The sequence below is a fragment of the Falco cherrug genome, chromosome 5, assembly GCF_023634085.1.
Source record: "Falco cherrug isolate bFalChe1 chromosome 5, bFalChe1.pri, whole genome shotgun sequence".
In the NCBI taxonomy this organism is placed as follows: Eukaryota; Metazoa; Chordata; class Aves; order Falconiformes; family Falconidae; genus Falco; species Falco cherrug.
In genome coordinates, this window is record NC_073701.1 from 8,687,335 (window position 1) to 8,708,132 (window position 20,798).

A 20,798-nucleotide genomic window follows, 5' to 3' on the forward strand; every position below is an offset into this window, starting at 1 on the left:
AGAAGAGCTGGCAGTATATAGAATCTGGAGTTTGGAGCATTTCCCTGGGTGTAAGAGACTTCTCTTACAACTTACGTCTTAAGTGGAGAAAGTAATAGAATAAAAGTGTTTCTCTTCCTGGGTTCCTGCCCTGATTTTAGAGATACAATATTTTCATCTTTGACCTGGTAGATGTTTGCTTCATGTAAGACAGAAGAGATTGATACGAACAGAGAGAGACCAGCTCTGTGTAGCCTAATGACTGTCAGTATTTGGATTCCATACCCAAGTAACTGTCCTTCAATGATGAGGTAAAAGAATATCACTACCACCAAATGCTTACTGTGAAAAGTGCTGAAATCCCTTCGTGAACCTAGTATGAAAAGTCAAGCTGCTTCTTCCAAGTGTCTTTATGCTCCGAATAGTACTGTGAAGGTCTTGAATTAATGAATTGATTCTCTTTCCCCCAGCCCTAATAAAAATCGCTGACTTCATTTTTCAGTTAGCTCTTGAAGTTGCTTAGACCACCCAATTGAGAATTAAATCTAAAGATTTAATTTTTGATAGAAACATTACTTAAATAGATTAGAACAAATTAAATTTGTCACTCAAGAGAATCACGGCCTTTATTGCTTTTGTTAGCTTGTTTTTGCTATTTTGGGACCACTGGTTTAAACAGTATTTTATAGAAGTGACAGTACCATATATCATGATGGAACATAAATGTATATGTTGTTGCAGTACAGAAGAATCTTGACATATCAGTAGTAGATAGTTTTTGGAGATTGAGATACAGGTTTTTTTCAGTTGTATAACTGTTTTACTCAGTAGTCCCCAAATAATTTTAATCTGAAAATTTTAGTCTTTTTAAAAACACAGATTAAATCCTCAGTAATATTCTTGTAGTACAAGTGCAATGGTTTGCCAGGTTTGCCAATGCAGAAACAATATATAGGAAGGGTCAGAGATTTATCTTAAGGCACCACAGTAAGCAGAAGACTTGATTTATGCCCATGACTAGATTCCTAGCTGTTTCCTTCAGTGTACTAAGACCAGTGTTTCCAACTTAACTTACTTGGTTTATGCTTTGACATCTGAATGGGTGACCTGACTGCTGAAATTGCTGATGTACTGACATGATGTTTACTTCCTGTGAAAGTCAGGATTTATTTAAAAGTATAATTTCAGGCACTCAAGATGGTAAATAGATGAGATGTCCTAATCTGTAACGCCTTCTTCCATGCTTTCCTGTAAGAAGAGTGTGTTGCTTGCTTTCTGTCTTACGTCTGAAAACAAAAACATGGTTTCATCTGTTGGCCAGGCAAGTGACACTGATAGAAAATTGGTACTTTGTTTAGTTTGCGTGAGGAAATCTTGGGGTTTAGTACTGATAATGTTAAGTGACACACTGTGTCTGATGAAACATTGTATGAGGTGTTTTTTGACATTGGGAGTGGGTCTCGTATCAGCTGTCTCAACATTATAATGGGCCCAAACTTTCCATTATAAAACAGATTTTTATTGTTTATAATTCGTCCTTCCTTATTAATATACACTCCCCCCCTGCCCCCTAATGTCTTAAATACCTTATTGAGGGAGTTCTGGAAATTGTCTACAAAGTGATTTAGTGGAAGAAGGGCACTTAATAGAAAAACACACTCTTTTTTTTTTTTTTCCTTCTTTCCCTAAATTTCTAAGGACGTTTTTGGAAGAACTGAGGTGGAACAGGAACTCAGTTTGGCTGAAGTGGCTTTTTCTTGTTATACCTGTGAAAGTAGACATAAATTTGTCCCATCCAAAAAAATAGTCTCTTAAGCATCATATTAAGCTTCACAGCAAAAACATTTGAAACATACCCCTGTATTATGCAAAAAAAGGACTTCTGGTGTGGCTTTGTGTGCTGTGAGATGGACTACAGTTCGGTATGAGCACACAATTAAAAATGGAGATTTTCTTTTGTGTTGGTTATACCTCCTCGCACTGAGACAACAACCTGGATGGAGTAAATTTGCTCCACTCAAATATAGCAGGGACAAGGAGAGTGAAATTGGTTTGGGGACTATGGTGTCAGTGAGGAAAAAATCTGGTGTGAAGGCAGCACGCTTTGCAAACATGCTGGAAGAAGAAACAGTATCAGGAAGTGATGGCAGTGAAACTCTTGCTAGATAAGAAGATGCTTCCCTCAAGAAGGAAATTGCAGCTGGAAACCAGTGGGATCATGAGTTGTGTGTTGAAACTTTCTTGGGAAGAGATGCAAACTGAGCAAGTAGCCTCAGATGGAGAGCAAGTTTGGAAGCAAGGCAGGAAACTGAGTGGTTAGAGTGGTATTCAAAATTGCAGGCAAAGAAGCTGTTTGACAGTAGGAGAAATCTGCACTGTGGAAATCAACTAGAAAAATAAAGAGAATAGAATTGAGGGTGTGCCAGAAGGGAAGCAGAAGCATAGGTGTTACATGTAGGGAGATGAATCCTATCAGGGGTGAGTGGGGAGTGAGAAACTGGGGCAAAGCAAGCTGCATGCAGTAGTTGCTGACTTCCAGTGCCTAGAGTGGAAACAAATCTTCCAGACCTTTTCTGTCCTGCAGAGAAACATTCCTCTGCCAGTTGGTTCCACAGATACTTGCTGACAGTGGAGCCCGTTCACCTTGAGTGCTGGTCCACATAGACGCTGCTGACCCAGTGCTGCTGACAGTTGTCAACTTAAGTGTCAGTTGTGTATAGTAGAAGAAACTGTTCTCACGTGCTAGTCCACCAGTGTCACGTGTGTGTTACTTAGGTGCCAAGTGGTAACGTTTGCTTTTGATTATCTGCAAATGCAAGGATAAAATACTATTATGAGTGGCAGCAGCAAATAATCATAAATTAGAAATAAGCAAAAAAAAGTTTGTATTTTTGACTCTTTTGTTTTGTGTTTGTTTTCAGATACTATATTTTATCACATGCTACTTTTTCATCAGCCTCCTTAAGGTGCAGGGTGTTCTGCTGTGGAAGCATAGCATACTGAAGGAGAGGATGCTTTTTTTGTGGTTACAGGAATTTGTGGCAATTGAAGCAGAACATTGGTGGAGGAAAAGTGTTGGTGTGATTTAAATTGGACTGTTCAGAAATCGCCTTTAATTGCATGTGTTTTGCATTTTTTTGAGTACCCAAATTTGGATATTAGGATCAGCTTTGTGAAAGTGCTGGATACTTGCATCCACAAATAAAATCAATCAGAGTAGCATCAGCAACTAAGAAATCATAGTTTCCCAAATATGGCATCTGAAATTTCCCCTTTTAACACTTATCTCTGTATTTCCCTTCCACGTATGGGAAATCAGTAGAGTACTCACTGGTTTCCTGTGGTGTTGACAAAATAAATAGAGATTGTGAAGCACTTATTTATTGTTCTTATCACAGTAACATCTAAAACTCGCGAAGAAATTAATAATGGTGTGTTTCAAGCAAGGATTTCAGTATACCAATCTGTGGACAACACACTGAACAGTATAAAAGAAAATACAGTGCCGAGTTGCTGCTTGTTAAGTGAGTGCTGTACCTCCTGTGTGTACGTTAGATAAACGCTATGGGGAAAAGCAGTGTTTGTGTTTTTGAAGACAATATGTGGGTGGGGTAGCAGATCAGTGCTACAGATGTATCCTTAGTTGTGGCTTTTTCTAACCTTTATGTGCTTGACTCTCTGGCTTTAATGTTTTTTTTTTTTAATGTAGCTTTTTAATGAAATATTGTATACACACATTCTTTCTAGATAATGTATGTGCAGTCACATAGGGACTGTGCTGGATGCATCAACACTATTTACTAGCCAGGCTTTGGGAAACGTAGATGTAGGGAAAAACAGGAGTGATGTGATGATAACCAATTACTTGGGTAACCCAGTACTCTGTCTGAATATTTATATATGGATATATTTATGGATAGATATATTTACATTCAAGACATATGTATTCTGTCACTGTTACTGAGGAATTATTTTACCCATCTAAATACCTGGGGAGGTTGCGCTTGTGTCTTGTTCTCCTTCATACTTGTTTCACGATACATAAATTGGCGTGTCCCCATTGTTGCTGTACTTCTCGGCCGCTTTGTAAAATGGCTTATTCCACTCCTGCAATTCTTGTTTGGGTTCTTTTGACAGTACTGCTTTCAGTGTTTCTATTTCATATTTATGAGGAGCCTTGCAGGCTGTTTTTCATGGTTAAGAAAATCTGCATATATGTATAAAGAAAAATAATATATTACTTTTGGATATCTACGTGCAGTATTGGACCTTCTGTTCGAGGATGAGGAACAGACCCACAGGGTGAGCTACATTCTTAGTTCTGTGGCCAGGCAGGAGGCTGTGCTTTGAGTTGAGTCTTCTCTTCATATGAAGCAGGAAGGGAGCACTGGTGAACCTGACTGAGCCTGCCACGGTAGAGGCAAGTAAATTGTTATGATCTTGAAATTACTTAGGAGTTCCAGGATTTCCTGCACTAACCACGTGTATCTCTTAGCTCAGTGTAGAAAGCAGAGCCATCCAAACCTTAACTCTTCACATTGTTGAGGGGTGGCTTTCATTCCTATATCATGCCTTTTCCTTCTCAGTGAAGGTGGGTTTTATTAATAACAGAAGAGGCTGTGTCAGGTTCTCCTGCTAGTGTTACTATGTGTCCCTGACTCAGATGATACTTGTGAATATCCTGTAGACTAAGGTTAAAGGTTTAGCTCTCCTTTGGAGCAGCTCTTACTTGTTCCACAAAACTAGATTCGAACTAGATTGGTACCTAAGGGGGACTACCCTTTGTGGCTCTGACAGCTAGCTGCATTTTTCTGTGAATTGTTATGAATCCTGTATTGTTGGATGACTGCTTCCACCAGGAGGACAGAATGGTGGTGAGCAAGGCATGTTTTCAGTTGTTTGTTTATAGCTCAACAATTAAAGCTTCACAGCTTTTTTTTCCCTTCCCTTTGTTACTTAGCTTTCCAGACAGGATTTGTCTTTGCCGTGTACTGAATTTCTTGTTAAATCTCTTTCCAAGTTTCATTATGGTCAGGGAATCAGGCTGTGGTTCACCTCACAGCTGTCAAACCTATAGATGTGCTTTCACTGTGATGAACTTTATTTTTGTTTTTTTAATGACTGTAAAAACTTGTCAGATGATCTTGATTGTGCAGAAGAAATGAAGGACGTTTCCCAATGAGCTCATAAATGTAATTTGAGCTGTGAAGTAGTGTGCTGTGGAGCATGCATCCACTGTTGCAGCCACCTAAGAGGCCAGGCATACAGCAGGAGCATGCCAGAGAGAGTCATTGAATAACTGAGATTAGAATGGACCTTTAAAAGTCATCTGGACCACCCTTCTGCTCAAAGCAGCCGACTTGAAAGGTAGAGCCAACTCTTCAGTTAGATCAGATTGCTTGGAGGGATATCCAGTCGTGTTTTGAGCATCTCCAAGGATGGAGCCTCCATAGCTGCATCCATATACATGGAATACATGGTCACAACTGTGTTTGCAAGTTCTGTCTGTTGCTAGCCTCTTGGCTAGCTCTGCGCGCCCCAGAGCAAATCTGCACCTATGTGATCTGCTCCTTTGTGTGGAGCATAAACCCTGCTCCTCACTTTCACAGCCTGTCCTTCTGGAAGACCCTTTATCTATTCACCACGGCACTCAAGGCGTATGTACTATCCAGCTGCCAGGGAGGAGGGATTATGGGTTGGAGTCATGGTGTAAGTGTAGGTAGAGAGAAGTTACTTAATAATAACTGGAAGTTTTTGAGATGTGCATGTTCATATACTGCTTCCTTTTGTTTTTCTGTCAGTCTTCCCAGGATCATTCTGGCCTAAGACACTCCTCCTTACATACTTGGGAATAAAGGTGAGGCAGGATTCTGAAAGTGCATGCCCTTTGTGGATGCTTTGAGGTGAATAAGGTCTGTGGCTGCAGGTGAAAGGGATGCTGTATGTGTAAACTGCATGTCTTCATGCTTGTAATTGTCATGCTCGAACAACGCTGGCACCTGGGCCTTTATAGCAATTTTGCTTCAAATTTTTCTCGCCTGGTAGAGTGGGAGCCACTGGAGAATCCATTACCTGCACAAGACAGGAGAGCAAGAGTTGGTAAAAAGAGAAATTGATCCAACTGGCTTGTTTCTGCAAAGTTGGAAGCTGGGCTAGCGAAGTAACCATAGAGTTGTAAATGTAGGAAGAAAAAACCCCTCGCTGTAGACAATTCTGCAGTCTCAGAAGGGCACTATCTTGGCAATTTAAACTGTTCAAATCTTTGTTGTTGTTGCTGTGACCTGGCCTCCTCTGTTGCAGTTGACGCCTGGATTGCTCAGATCCTACAGTGAGCTGGTTCAGTTTGCCATACCTGCAGAAATCAAATTCCACAAAAGAACAGGAGTTTCCTGCTGGTGTAGGAAGCTTACCTGCTCACCAGTGGGTCTGATGAGCACTAGTGCAAGTGATAGGGAGGGGTGGTACTACATGCCACTGTAGGATTGTAGGGGCTGGGGAGTAAAACTATTGAGCAACAGTGACTTAAATTGTCTTAGAACCACAGTGTTAGGTGAGTGTTTTGTTCAACACAGGGATTTCTAAACAGGTGCTCATTTCTTTCCCTTTCTTGCTTGGGTCTTCCAAGGTGCGTAGCATGCAGTGAAACCTTTTCCTCTGAGAATTTTCATGTTACAGGCAGAGGCTAGGAGTGAACGTAAATTATAATTCTGTTACTGAGAATGGATCAGGAGTGGCATTTGGTAATGAGATTTTTATGGTTGTGTTGCTGTAAAGTGGAAGAACTTGAAGAAAAACGTAATTGGCAAATATTTAAAGGAGATTCTTAGAGGAATCTGTGGAGGAGTGAGATAAATGAGCTAAGGAGACGTGTTATACCTGATGCTGGCAAAAAAAGCTTCTGTTTCCCATCTCTGCCGTTGATTTCTTTGGGATGAGATTGGTAGCCCCTCAGTGCTGCTTGTTTCTTTGTAAATTGAGCAGATGCTTACTTCAGAAAAGGCAAGACAAAGAGAGCCTTAGAGCTTATAGTGCAGAGTAAATTCATATAAAGATATTTATCAATTTGCAGGGATTGGTAAACTCAGGGCTACATTTACAATCTAGAGATTAGCAGTAAAATAGCTCATCTCTTAAATGTGTTACCCTCAAAGGTCAAACCAAACTGACAGTGGGGCATGTCCCTTCTGCTTGCTTTACTCTGCTGCGAGTACAATACTACCACTGCATGATTTTTTCATTTGACTGGTCTTGCTGGAAGGAGTATATACCTGTGTAATTCTGAGGAGCATTTTCTTTTAAGAAGGTAGTTACAGACTCCTTGGAATGTCTTAATTAGGGAACATACTAAGCAAATGTCTTAATTAGTTATCATCTTTTTGGCACTAGGTGGAAGCTTCTGCATCCAGAACAGGTGAGAAATAATACTGTTGTGTTATACTTGTATTTTCATTGCAGTATGGGCATGGAGGACGTGCAGCTACTGCAGTGTAGCTTTAACCCTCTAGAGCTGGGAAGAGGAGACAAGCCAGTTGAGCTTATGGAGTTGTGGGGGAAAATGCATTTCTTCCTTCTCTAGCTTTGCTTTGTGTATGATCTTACACTAATGTCTGCCAAAACTTAAGAAATTTTAGGTTGTATCTTTTGGTCTAGAACCATTTTTTTTTCTTTTGGCCTTTTTTTTTTAATTTTGGTGTAGGAAAATACCGTACTCGTTAAGAGACCTGAAACTGTTGCGTGTATCTGAGTAGATCAAGTTTTTCTCTGACATGCCAAAAAAACATAAAAAAAAAGATACAGAATCTCACTGTTAGTAGGAGTTGATGTTACCTCTTCAAGCTTCAGGGTCAGTTTTAACCCAAAATTTTCCTGAAATATCACTGTTAAATTCCTTCCTTTAAGAAGGATACACTTGTCTCTGAAATAAGTGCCCTAATTCATTAATTCAGTGCAGTTTTGAATAGAAAGTCCTTGGACTGCAATGACACATCAAAACACTAAGCTGAGGGGTTCTTTCCATTCCCCAGAATTCAGACTCAGTTAAACATGTTTAGGAGCACTTGAAAAGGACAGATAGTTTGATATTATTTATTAAAAGTTTCTGACTGTGGAAATGCTTTTAGGTGTCTTTTCTATTACGGGAGACAGATAGGAAGGATGCTTGATTTTGTTACAAATTGAAAACTCACACGGGATACTTCTCCGTTCAACAGTTTGCTTAAGTAATAAAAGGGTGAATTACTAAGATGAAAGAAGGTGGTGTTTGGTAGTGGAGAGAGTTGAGGTGCATAAGTTATGTGTTTTAAAGGTATTTAGTAGATTTTGGCATTGCAAGGAAGATTTTATATTCATCTCAGATGGGAGGAGAATCTTTTACCATTCTGGGTTGCTTGACTTCTTCCTCTGGATTTCTTTCTGCTTTTGGAAAGACCTTTCCAATTATCCATTTTTTTTTCAGGTGTGTCCTTAATTTTTTTTCTTCACCTGCTATTTAAAATGAACAGAAATTGGACACTTAAAACATGGGAGAGACTGACTGACTGTTAAAGAGTGGAGGGAGTTTTCAGTAAGGTTAGTTTACATATATTTAGTCTCTGTTCTTGTTCTGTAATATTTTAAGACTTGCGTCTTAGGATGGTATTGTTTAATGCTTATGACTTTCTACATTTGAGGGTGGTGGGATTCCAGAACCTGTTATTTCTAAGGCTCTCAGTGTTGATGTGCTCTGGATAGATAATATAAAAGGACATATATCTGCTGCAAGTGGATGTTCTGTCAGTTGAGGATGCTTTAGACTTTTAAAGCGCTGTAAACCATGCTTACTTGACCCAGGAATGTTCTGAGATCTCCTAGTGGGAATCATCGTACAAAAATCCTAATGAGATACAAGAGGTCTCACCTACAGGCACACAGAAACTAAAAGATTGTGTCTGGATTATAAACAGATGTCTGGTTTTGCTTTTGAAGCGTGGTCTGTGCTGAGCAGTGGTTTTAGGTAAAGGTTTCATCATAAGGCCTGGGTAAATTTACAGGTCCTGGCTTCCAAAGTAAGGAGGCCTTGTTTCCCTCTTTCTCCCCTGTTCCCAGTTATGCCATCTTTTCTTTCTTGTGTGGGCACTTCCACTCATCTTCTAATCACAAGCTAATGACATTTGCTAAAAAACAAAAACCAAACCCACTTGTTTCCACCCGTCAGTTTTCTGACATTCAGGTTTGCTGAGGTGACCAGTGGTACAAACATGGGTGGGTACCAAAGTGGGCTCTTAAGTGCAAGCAGTAGGGAGATGGGTATAGGAATATCTTCTTTTGATGACAGCACATGGTCCCCTTGTTTTGTTTCCTGCGTGTTCACTTTTCTCTTAGCTCTAGCAACTGCTGAGTCTGTAACTCACGGGTGTTTGGTTGGGTTAGGACCCTACTGCTGTTGTCAACTAAAGCAGGTTGGGTAAGCGGGAGAGAGGTAAATAGGGGAGAAGAGGACAGCTTTTAATTCAGATCTGAAGTAACCATTCTCATAAGTTTCAGTTCTTCAGAACTTACTAAGGTTTGCGTGGTCTATTCCAGTCACATCTCTGTTTTCTAGGTCTGTAACTTTCCCTTCCTTTCGCAGCCTTACTCTTTTCTTAGGCCTGGTACATGCTGCCTTTGACACTAGTATGATACTGGCTTTTCATTTGGAAGTGCTAATCTGTGTTTTCAGAGTATTCACAGATCATTAAAACATTGAGTTTCTAAGAAAATTATGATCATGTACAAAGCATTTATCATAAATATTAACTTTGAAATAGTTTTGGTACCATTTTGAGCTGGTCTGGTTTTCAGTACATGCCTTAGGGTTTTTCCTACTTGTCAATACTAGGCATGAGAGATGTACCAACAGATCTTCAGTTCGCATGATATTCGATTGTCAGGATATCATACTAATTTGACATTCACATTCACTGCAGATTATCTGAATATCTTTCTAAATTGATCATCTTATTTAAAAGCCATAATGCAAAACACAAAACATAATCTAAAGGGAGTAGTACAGAGTCTGCTGTAAATAATTAAATAAATAAAATCCTTAAGCATAGGGCTGTACTCCTGGCCATTCTCACTGCTTTCTGTTGTTTCTGACCAGTCTTGTTCAGTGATACCCTGCTCTGGTATGTATTCTCAGTAGAGACAGATAAGTATGTGCTCACTTGTCACACTAGTTCTACAGTTGACTCAAATATTTTTTTATGGCAATGTAACAGATCAAACTCTAGAAATTGCTCAGGGGTAACAAAAAAAAAAAAAGTGTTGCTGGTTTGGAATTAATTTAGAGGAATTGGCTCACCTGATTCATTTTACAGCCACATGAACACTACTAGCACACAGGGAGCAGTGTGAGGAGATTGAGTGAGAGTACTAGGAGCAGAATAGGACCACTTTTTTTTTAAATGCCAGTGCAAATGCAGGTCCTATGACTCTGCAACTATAGTATTAAGTGAAAAACACAATAAAATGCTTCCTAACATAAATACAGAACAATGCTGAAAGAAATGGTCCTGCTGTCCCCTCACACTTTAGGTGTTCCTATTGCTTCCCTTGCAGTGTAATGATTTCATAACTTGGTGAGCTGTTAGCTAGTTATCAAATGCAAAAACAATCACTGGTTTTCTTTTTCTCTTCTCCCCCCACCTTTTTTCCCCCTCTCCAGAGCAACAATCTGATGTGACATCCTATATGGTTGTATGATCACTAGGTCTGATGCAAGGTGAGAATTAAAATATGGGCGTACAGGAGATGAGATCACTTTTTTTGCTGCAGCACACAGTTGAACCAGGTTAAATATAACATGAAACTGTATTTTAGACATTTCTGGGGACACTGCATTAATGCTCCACCAAATTCATCAGCATCCCTTCATACTGTTTTTGAGCAGGTGAGGTTACTGAAGCTATGGTACAGCACTTCCACTCCCATGGTCTACACAGTCAGACCTTGAAAATCAGGATGTTAGCACTGAAACAGTCTCACTACTACTGATGTGCAAGCTTTTCCTGATTATGGATACTACTGTTAACAATTTGTGTTACTGTCGAACTTGGGAATTGTAATCATGCATCAAAAAGGCATTCCTTGTTTTAATAAATGTATAGTCTTAATATATTAAAGGAATGACCCAAACCCTTTCTCTTAGCAAACTTTTGGAATTACTTTGCAGCCTTTAATCATTGAGGAGAGGAACACAAGTTGATAAAACAAATAGGAAAAGTGCTGTATTAGACCCCTTCTAATATTTTTTGAGAGCTTTCTTTCATATAGAGTTTCTTAAATGAGGCTTTTCCCTGTTACCTTTTTGTATTTTGCATTTGTAGTTCTCTTTTTCTCTGGCCAAGAATTTTTTCCTTCCTTTTAGAGAAAAAGCTAATAACTAAAAGATAATAAAAAATATTAAAATGCTTTGCGTTCTTTTTTTCTCTCCTTTTTTTTTTTTTTTCCTTACTAAACTTAGACTGTTCTTTTTTTTCTGCTTTTGGCTGAGATTCTTTCAAGAAAGCTGAAGTTACTTTAAGCATGCTGCAACAGGCTTGGTGGTAGCAGTGGCCGGTAAACCTGTTCTTGCTAATCCAAATAATCTCTCAAATCCTGGTCTACTTCAGGAGTAATTTGAAAGATACAGAAAATTTTAAGATGACACTGACACAGAAAGTAGAGGAAAGCATTCCCTATTATCTACCTGTTTTTGCTGCTCTGCTGCCTTCTCAGGTTGTCATGTAGGTGTGCAGATACTTTTGCAGGTGAAGTGGGGAGGCATCATGGGATTTGGAAGCAGCAGCTGCAATAACAAAAGAGCAGGACTGTTTCTGTGGCAGCTGACTTGTGTTGATTGTAGTGTTTGTGTACGAGTGCAGTAGTTTGTGAGATGTTAGAACAGATTGGACTTTCAATGCCCAATGCATAACCACCCTTTGCTCTTGCATTATGGGATCTGCTTAACTGAGGTCTTGCCTCACAAATGTCTCATGTAAATAATGGAGCACAAAACCTCCTGAATGGTGCTCTGCAAATGTAGCTATCTGACCTGACACATGGAGAGGATGAGACAAGTGCCAGAAATCAAGCAAGGGAGAGTGGAATTGTACAGGCAGAACAGGGCAGTGAGACTGCCTCCTTTGGTTTTGTTGGTAAGTTTGTTCTCTCAGCTATCTTGTGAAACCTCACCCCAAACTTGGTTTCACTTTTTTTGGGCTTAAGCTGCTGAGAGTAGCAGTGGCGGTCTCCCTTTCATCATGCCTTGTTTTTTCACGATGATGATACTAACAACTGCAGACCTGTGGTAAGCTGAAAACACTGCCTCCCCCATTGGCTTCCACTTGGTCGCTAAAACCCGGACAAAGGAGAGATGATGGGAGCACGTTGCCAGTATTGTGGTAAGAGACAAGATTGTCCTCATGCATGTCAGCTCTGGCTTAGATCAGGAAACCCAATGCTTTTTTTTTTTTTCCACATGTAAAAAGAAGAAGGTAAGTACTTGCAGTGTAGTTGCTGCAAATAAATTTTAAAGGCACGTAGTGAGTTAGGGCAGGATACATAAATCCTAATTGTGAGCCTGAGCTTTCTGTTGATATGAGGAGTTGTTATATTCATTGAGAGCTTTGGGAAGTCTAATACACAACAGACAATCTACTCGCTGCTTATGTAGTGGCTGTATAGCATGTGTGGATGCGTATACTTGTGTAAGAATTGGGGGACGTTTTTGCAACATTGACGTCAAAACCACCTCCCTTGCACTCAGTCATTAACTTGAGCTGTGAGAGACTTTGCTTTGTTACAATTCAAGTAATTTAAAACTTTGATCAACAGCTACTTTTATTTTTTAACTTCAGTAAATTTAAGTGGATCTCATCCTGAGTATTTTTGCTTTAAGTTGGATATGGAAAATACTTAAAATTCTTCTAACGTTGCCCAGAGGCAAATTAGAAAAGCAGATGTGTGATGAGAACTTTAAATAAACTCAGTGGTAAAAGCAGAAATTGACTTGTCAAGGTGTTTGAAATCGCATCTTTTCCAACACAGTTTTGTTTTGTTTAGTGAATCTTTTGAGTCCCCTCTTGTGGCATTTTTCTTTACATTTTTTTTTTTTTTTTTACAGCGCCCCATTTAAAATGCATCTTAACAGTTATATCACTAAATCATCCATGTTTGGGAATAGGGCTAAGATTCTGTATATTTCTTTCTATACTTGTTTGAATGTCTTTTAAGTAGTCTCTGGAAATGAATTTTTTTCTTAGTGATGAAAGTTAATTGTGTGAGTGTTTATATACATATAATAATGGTAGCTAAGGCTTTAACATGATTTCAGTATAGTTTGTATACTTACCATAAAATCAATTCTCAGAGCAAAATGGTGGCCTAGAATTTGTGTTTGTAACATAACTTTTACATATGGTTTTATGTTTGCGTCCATTCACTTCACATTTATGCATGACTGAAGTGCTTTGGGATTATAAGCAAACAATGTATTGTGACTAGAAATGTAGCTCAAACAGATCTAGCCACAATCAGTCTGCTTAGTACTGATGTAGTGAGGTATGCATGTAGGCATCTGGTCTGTTTTGCCCATGTGCCCAAAAAGAACCCCTAGGCTGGGATGGCCATAATAATTTTGAGCATTGCTGTCATTCCCCAGTTTTTGACCATTTTCAGTAGCCTGTGCACGAATGATTCAGTGTTCTTCCTGGGGAAGGGAAGAGGTCTTCTGATCTGGGAAGGAACATGAAGTAGAGGTTTAACTCTGGTACCTGCTTGCTTTCTGTTTGGGGCTGCAGCAGTGGCCTTTTGTGAACATTTTCACAATGCTTGCGTTAGGTATTTATGAATTGAAGCTGAAGCTGCTGCTCTTTATTTCTCTGTTTCAGAATAGAATGGCCATAGGACCGTTGTAGAGAGATCAGTTTTGTCTCTGCTGTGTGTGACAACTGTATTTGAACTGCTGAGCTATGGAAGTGTATCTTGGCAAGAAAGCCCTTTTGGTTAAGTTTGTGTGGGGGAGAAATTGACTTCATATTAAACCCATAGGGTTAAATGGTAGAACTTGTTAATTTGGTTTGAAAAACTACCAAGTAGGATAGGAAGGGAGAGAACACCCAGCACAGAACTACTGTAGAAATCTGTTTCTGTGTACACTGGAGTGAAAAATAGCTCGGTAATGCTAGATACCGAAAGGGCTTTTGCATGGCAGTGGAATTTTGGAGGAATTGTGACAACTTATCATTCAAACTAATAAAGTGTGGCTGTCAGGTGGTAAGTGATGCAGGAGAAAATGCTATGCAACTCCAAAGGGGGAAGTTCAGTTTGGTGTTAATAAATCAGTGGATTTCTAAACATTTAGTGCTTAGCTGCTCTTCGAAGGTTAAGTTCTAGTTTAAATAAAATTGCATTTAAAGTGCTATGCTTCACTACATATCACCCAATTTGTGGGAATTTATGTTGCTTACATTTGTTTTATAAGATACATAAAGTTAAATCAACATATTGCAGCAAGCTTTTGAGGTATAGAATAGTATTTTGTTAATGTTAATTCTACTTTTGTTAATTATTCCTAAATTCTGCCCTTCTCTTGGCAGAATATCTGTTTGAAGTATGCAGAGTTAAAAATTTTAGAGATCTACTGGTGTTTGAGTTTGGTGAGGGAATTATATTTTGTTAGTGCTAGTAATCTGCTGGTAAAGTTTGGGGTGTTTCCCTTTTGATCTTTCAAGCTTGCTTTTATATGGCAATTAGAATGAAACACATTTAATTCTCTGCAAGTAAACTGTAAGTAATTATTAAACAGTTTAGAACTTTAACACAAATATTATGCAGTGTCTTGTGGCTGACAGACGTCGGAAGGAGGAATGAACCAGAAATAGTAACGCACTGTTTTGAGAACATGAGTGAGTCTAGGTTTGTAGAAAAACTCAGTGATTTTTGTTAGAACAACTGATTAATTGGGGAGAGCAGGTAGCAAAATGTGATGTCCTCAAAATATGAGGAAAGGTTTGTGTGATGGAAGGCTAGCTTGGTTTTCCCAGCTGAGTAAGTTGAATGCATTATAGCCTGCATGCTGAGTGACTGTTCATTTGGGAAATGTTAGCAACTCCATGGATGGATGGATGAATAAATTGGTATAATGAGGTTGAGAGAGCTGGAGACTTTCAGGATAGCATGCAGATCTCTTGAGGAAAAATCTGGGTAATATTTTTGGAAGTTCTCAGTCCCTGTTAGCTTCTGTTGGGAATGTGATGGGAGCTGGTGTATGTTTAGTGCTTTTGAAAATCTGCTTCAAATTTTGTTTTTTGGAATGTATGCATGATGACCATGCATTGTTCCACTTGTATGCTATGCCTATTAGAAATGTATTGCATCTATTGGATCCGTCTGAATACTGAAACACTTTTTCCCTGCTTTGTTTTACTTACGTATTTCAGAGCAGTTGACTTTTTATTAGGAGTTTCACCGGAGGCAGTCACTGATGTTTAATTCTTCTGAGAACTGGCTGCCTGTGGCAGCTGTGGCCGCAGAGGTGAGGATTCCTTTGGTAGCTATCCATGCTCTACAAGGAATAATTTAACCTTGTTGATACGTTTTTAAACTTCTTACAGTCACGCATATCTCATATTCTGTGAAATGTATATATTTGGAAGTCAGTTTGAAAGAAGATGTTTTAATGGCTAGAGTCTTTCTATGTTGCTGGATCTGTGGCAGCACTGAATAGGGAACTTCTGCAAAACCCACCTTTTGTGCATCATTCTTGCTGTTTTGAACGATTTGGTCAGAAATGTGGTATGATTGGTCATGAACTTCCATGGGTAGCAAGGCAGCTATCAGTTGTCTTCAGGCACAGGTTGAAAGGCTTGGTGTTTTTCATCATGGAAAACTGTTTACTGATTTAGGTTTTTCTGATGTACATGTAGAAGTAAACGTAAATGTAGTATTTCTCCCTGAGAAAATTTCTCCTTTGTTACTCTTACGTCAGTGTCCTTTGGTTTTCTTCCCCAGGCCATAGCTTCTGACATTTCCAGCTGCTTTAGTCTTTTCATCTCTCATAGTCTATGAATTAATACTGATAAGAGAAGCTTGATGTCAGCAATCTGATTTACATGTAAGCCTACCCAGATCATCTTCTGCTTGTGTTTTGAATACTTAAGGTATTTAGCTTTGTATCATACCATTTTATTGACAAAGTTGGCTGTGGTTTTTATGGTCATATGCTGTATTTGAAGACCTGAATTTGAGTTCTAAGTACTTCATGGTCTTGGTGACTCAGTTTGCTTTTTCTTTTGACCATTTTCTGTAATCATAATTTGGAATGAAAATACTTTCATAAAATTATTTGATAGTATTTAGATTTTTGTTAAATCATTTGTTAAAAATGCCTGATGTTTGCTGTAATGAGAGTTAGAAAAGTTGTGCAATTATTTTTTTATGTCCTTGTCTTTGAGATTTTAGACCCATCTCCTGAAACTGTTCCTTCTGTGAAAACATTTGCACTGTTTCAGCTGAAAGTGCAGTTGTTCATAACATGCGAACTGGACGTTAGATACTGCTTTGCAGTAGCTATTAACCTGCTGATGAACTGATACTTGCAGGGATTGAACGGGATTTGTGTGAAGTGCAAACTGAAGAGAATGAGTTTCTAAAATGCTGCTTGGGTGTGAATTAAGATGTTCAGAAGCCACACACAGTTTCTTGAAATCGTAATCCTTTTTAGCCATCCATAATGCCATCAGTGCAGAAATGCTTCTTAGAGTTTCTAAAGTGCAAGAGAGTAGGATAACTGGGTAGATGAAGCACCAATGTTTATGGAGTGTGGAAGGTGTGAGGCTGCAGTTTAAGAATTTACGTACTCTGGCTGTAGTTGTGATTGTCTCGCAGAATGTTTGGCTTGCAGGCTTTACGGGGTGTTGTTACAATGCCTGTATTTAAGCACTTAGCTTGTCCCAGTTGTGTAGTGAGATTCATTATTGTAGAAACCCTTCACTTGGGCTTTGCGTCAAGCATTTTACCTTGTGTTTTGCTGTAGGGTGGGAACAAGAACACAGCTTAGGAGTCTTAGCTGGTGGGCAGCAACTTGCTAAGTCAGGGTAACTCAGTTTTGTTTGTATGTCTGTATTTTGAGGCATTTCATTTGGAATGTGTGCCACCTAAACGAAAACTGTCTTAAGAGTGAGGCTTTTTAATCAAGGAATTGTGATTGTGAGATAAATTTGTCATAGGGAAGAAGGCAAGGTACAGAACGAACCCCACATGCATGAATGAGGGCTGGCAAGTTCCAGAATTTGGTGGATTTTTTTTCAAAGTGTGTGCATCCACCCTAAACTTGTACTGTATCAGGTTGTCGAGGTGCAGTTGTCATCCTGAGTGTCTTGCTATGCAAACAGGCTGTACCACGTTGGATGTTACTGTTCTGAGATCTTAGGGTGTGGATAACGTCTTCCGATCTCACTGGTAACAGCTGTAGAAGTTTCTGCCTCTTTTGTCTTCACTAGAGTTTAATGCTGCATCCATTTTCTATGAACTTCACGGGTTCATGTGAAGCTTCTAATCTGTTTGGGTCAAAATAAGCCTTTTTAGCAGGGACCAGCTACTTTGCACTTTAAGCCCACCTGCTGTTTTTTGGGTATTAAAAGCAGCAGGACCAGTTGGGTGAACCGGTGAGAAATCATGCATTTACCCACTCAGTTATACCATGTGCTGCTTGGAGCTGTCTTTGAGAGAAACTTGAGGCTTTTTGGCTTTGAAGGATGTGTAACTGGTCAAGTTAATTCCCAGGTGATTAACAGTTTGCATTGCAAAAATTCCTTTTTGCACTTTCATCTGAGTGTGATGTTAGGTGTATAATGTTAAAGGTCTACTATATTACGTTTTGGAGAGTTTCATCTTGCAGAGGAAGAACAAAGAAAGCGTAGTACTGAGCGAAAGAACAGATCTTGTTCAAGTGCAGAATTTATGGCTGTTTTTATAGTGTGATATTCCAACTCAGAAGTCTGTATCTCATAGAGCCAAAGAATACCCAAATGTTTTATGATAACCTAAGAAATTGTTCCCAAGACACTGCTAAAGTGGTTGTTACATGTTGTTAAAGTTCATAGTATTAGATAAGCATGAAATCTCTCTTTCCTGGCTCTTGGTATTGGTACTTCAAAGGACTGTATAGCTCTGTTTGCCATGTTTGCAGTGTCATGGGCATCCACTGAGAATGCCAACAAATGGACCAACGTGTTATTTGTCAAGGTACTTCTGTATGATCTGAACGTCTGCCCTCTGAGTGTTTGTGAGGGGGATTCGTTGTCCACAGGCAACTGCGAATTTAACTCACTGCTGCTGTTCTGGGACCAGGATGGTACTATTACTACAAAGGAAAGAGAGGTCATCTCCATTTTTTTTTTTTTTTAAATAAATTGATTACCTCTTAGCCATTCTTTAATACATCTTTTTTTCCTTTGTCCCTCTTTGCATTCATGAATTGGTTCTGTGGAAGAGAAATTAACTATATACATTAATATTTTCTGTGTTACTGCTTTCAGCACATCGTAGTGAATAAATACTATTTTATCAGCCCACTTGGCAATAACGACCATTAACCTGATTGTTAACTGCTGGGTCTCAGATGGTATGCTGAATATGGGCTTGTTCCAAAATGGCAGAATCTGGCTCTCCTTTTTACTGTAATAAAGCTGCTTCTGTTCGCAGCACTGTGTTGCTGGGAGACTGCAGCTAATTTTTTATGGCGCATGTCAGTGGTAGTGATTCAAATTATACATTTCATTGAGTAGCTCTTCTCTTTGTTTGTAAACTGTCTTCTATGAGGGGAGAGAATTTTTTGTTCAAGGGAGAACAGTATCCAGACCAGAGAAAATGATTGAATCTGGAACAAAAGCTTAGATTGTTCTATTGATAACATCGTTGTACTTCCAAAGTCACTCCAGGAGGATGGTGGCCTGGCTGAATTTATACCGGTCTGATAGTCAAGTCTAAAGCAGGTATTCAGGAGAATTCCAAGTGAGGCATATACGTGTCCTCAGACAGCTATTTTTTCTTTTTCAGACTCCATGGTGCAAAACTTCAGCATGTGGTGTGACTGTAAAGCAAAACAACAAAATGGACAATAAGAGATTATGAATTGGAAAACTATGTCGTTCTGGTTCACTGCAAAGATACAGTGTTAGTTTTGGGGCTCTGTAGAAAAATGCAGTCCTTTTTAAAATGATTGTTACACTGCTCGCATGTGGATCAGGACATGCATGTAATTACAGTGGCAAAAAGTGGGTGTGCACCAAATGCAAAAATACGTGTGTAAGGTGGAATCTGACTAGGAAATTAACAATCTTTTGCTTGCTGAATCTGTACTCTTTTCCTGGCTAAAGGAGATGGCAGTCCCATTTCCTGATGTTTGTATTCTGGTTAGGTTTTTAGCAGTGTCTTGTTTTTAATCTTGCTTGAGATGCCTCTATAAAATGGTGTGTGTGTGTGTCTGAAGCCTGCTTGCTTAAACACGCAAGTCATGTCAGCTGCAATGCGGCAGTGCTTGGTGCTAATGAGGTGAGCAGCCAGAGCACCCGTCTGCTTATGTTTTCTCATCTCTGTGCAATTATGGCAATGGGGATTGGAAAAGGGGATTTGTATTGGACATGGCTCTGTTTTGGCCTTTCCAGACTGTGGCTCTGTGTCCTCCTGAGGACTGGGTAGCATGTTTCTACTTCCATTTTGGGAGTTATGTGGTTGCTTGCTTATATTTAAGGCAAGCTCTAAAATACATCCTGGTTGGGAGAAGAAAAGAAAATGGGAAGTACAGAGAGGGACACACCCTCCCTCTCCCCCCACTCTGCCAATTAATTCAAATGTGCCTTGAAATGAAATATATTGCCTGGCAATATGTGTCTTCAGGTTGAGTAGACTCAAGTCTATTTGAGAAGTAACATCTTTGGAATAGAGCTAATCAGGTAATTAATCTGGGCTAGATCTGAATAGTTACAGCTGGCCTTTCACAGGCACAGAAATGCAGATGCCCTGTGATTTCTCAGCACACCTTCTTTCTCCTTTTTAACTGTTAAGGTGCTGACAGCAGTGTGAGCTGTGTGTTTTACACTCAAGTCAGAAAGCTTTACTTCGAACATAAGGCAAATGAAGTGAATATAAAATCCTGTTTGTCTTTTCCCATCCTCAGATGCCAGACTGTCTTTGTTGAGTATGGTGCCTTCCTGTCCAATTATATTGTATTCCCACTCCTGCAGCCTGTCTTTCAGTGTTTCTTTTTCAGAGACAGCCTGTAAACTATAGGTCATGACTAAATAATACATTGGTCTTAGTGGCAAAGCGGGCTTTCCTTCTGGTTTCTGACTTAGTATCACAGGGTGCTGCCCTGTTAGCTGACAAAGTTATTCCTGAGTACTTATTTAGTATAAACCAGATATTTTTAACACAGGTAATTTCAACTACTGCAGGATTTGTTGTTTTTTAAGGGTCATATATAATCTCTGTTACTTTGGCAGTATGTTGTGTAATGTAATATCACAAACGGGGGATCAATACAGCTGGGACTGGGAAAGGTATGAATTGTATTATGTAGGCAAGAACCAGCGGTGGGAGGCAGGAACCTCCTGTGCTATTGATACTGCTGATGTGAATGTAGTGTGCAGCTGACAGCCAGAGAAAGGATGACACGCCAACCTACAAAAAAGTCATTCACCCTAGGAAGGAGCCCAAGGTTGTGTGCCCTAATACAGTCTGTTGTTTGCCTAGTCCTAGTTTTCAGTGGGTTAAGTATGAAACAGCATGACTGACAAGATGCATTTTAGGGAGAGTTG

General features: G+C 39.4%; 1 protein-coding gene across 6 annotated transcripts in view; it reads left to right on the forward strand.

Annotated features, from left to right (window-relative positions):
• RIMKLB (ribosomal modification protein rimK like family member B) overlaps positions 1 to 20,798 on the forward strand; it is a 58,292-nt gene that overhangs the window by 17,545 nt on the left and 19,949 nt on the right. The gene's annotated exons all lie outside the window — the stretch shown is intronic.